Source organism: Etheostoma spectabile, chromosome 24 (genome assembly GCF_008692095.1).
Source record: "Etheostoma spectabile isolate EspeVRDwgs_2016 chromosome 24, UIUC_Espe_1.0, whole genome shotgun sequence".
Classification (NCBI taxonomy): Eukaryota; Metazoa; Chordata; class Actinopteri; order Perciformes; family Percidae; genus Etheostoma; species Etheostoma spectabile.
This window is the reverse complement of record NC_045756.1, coordinates 7,366,065-7,366,632: the sequence shown is the minus strand read 5'-3', so window position 1 is coordinate 7,366,632 and position 568 is coordinate 7,366,065. Positions and strand designations below refer to the sequence as shown.

The following is a 568-nucleotide window of genomic DNA, read 5'->3' as shown; positions in this document are numbered from 1 at the left end:
AGCAAACAACAGAAAAATGTCTAAAAGCTGCTGTGTGGTGATATTCACTACCAACAGTGTACAGAATCCAGAATTTAAGTTTTCATAATCTTCCGACCTGAAAAACTGAGATTTTATGAAGACAAAAGTGGAAACAGACGTGAGGAATCAGCAGAGAGAACGGGGAGACGCTAAGCTAACGTTACGTCCAACGTTACTTGTGTTAGCCTAACTTACAGTCATATAGTTAGCCTAAAACTAACATTTGGATATTATATTTGGTAACAAAATGCTTTAGCTTAACTTACAGTCATAAAGTGAGCCTTAAACTAACATTTGGATATTTTATTTGGTAACAAAATGCTTTAGCTTAACTTACAGTCATATAGTTAGCCTAAAACTAACATTTGGATATTTTATTTGCTAACAAAATGCTTTAGCTTAACTGACAGTCATATAGTTAGCCTAAAACTAACATTTGGATATTTTATTTGGTAACTAAATGCTTTAGCTTAACTTACAGATATATAGTTAGCTTAAAACTAACATTTGGATATTGGACTTGGTAACAAAATGCTTTAGCTTAACT

General features: G+C 32.2%; 1 protein-coding gene and 1 long non-coding RNA gene across 5 annotated transcripts in view; one reads left to right on the top strand and one right to left on the bottom strand.

Annotated features, from left to right (window-relative positions):
* Window positions 1-568, bottom strand: part of LOC116674093 (uncharacterized) — a 15,972-nt gene that overhangs the window by 4,485 nt on the left and 10,919 nt on the right. The window lies entirely within an intron of this gene.
* Window positions 1-568, top strand: part of LOC116674032 (NGFI-A-binding protein 1) — a 27,122-nt gene that overhangs the window by 21,675 nt on the left and 4,879 nt on the right. The window lies entirely within an intron of this gene.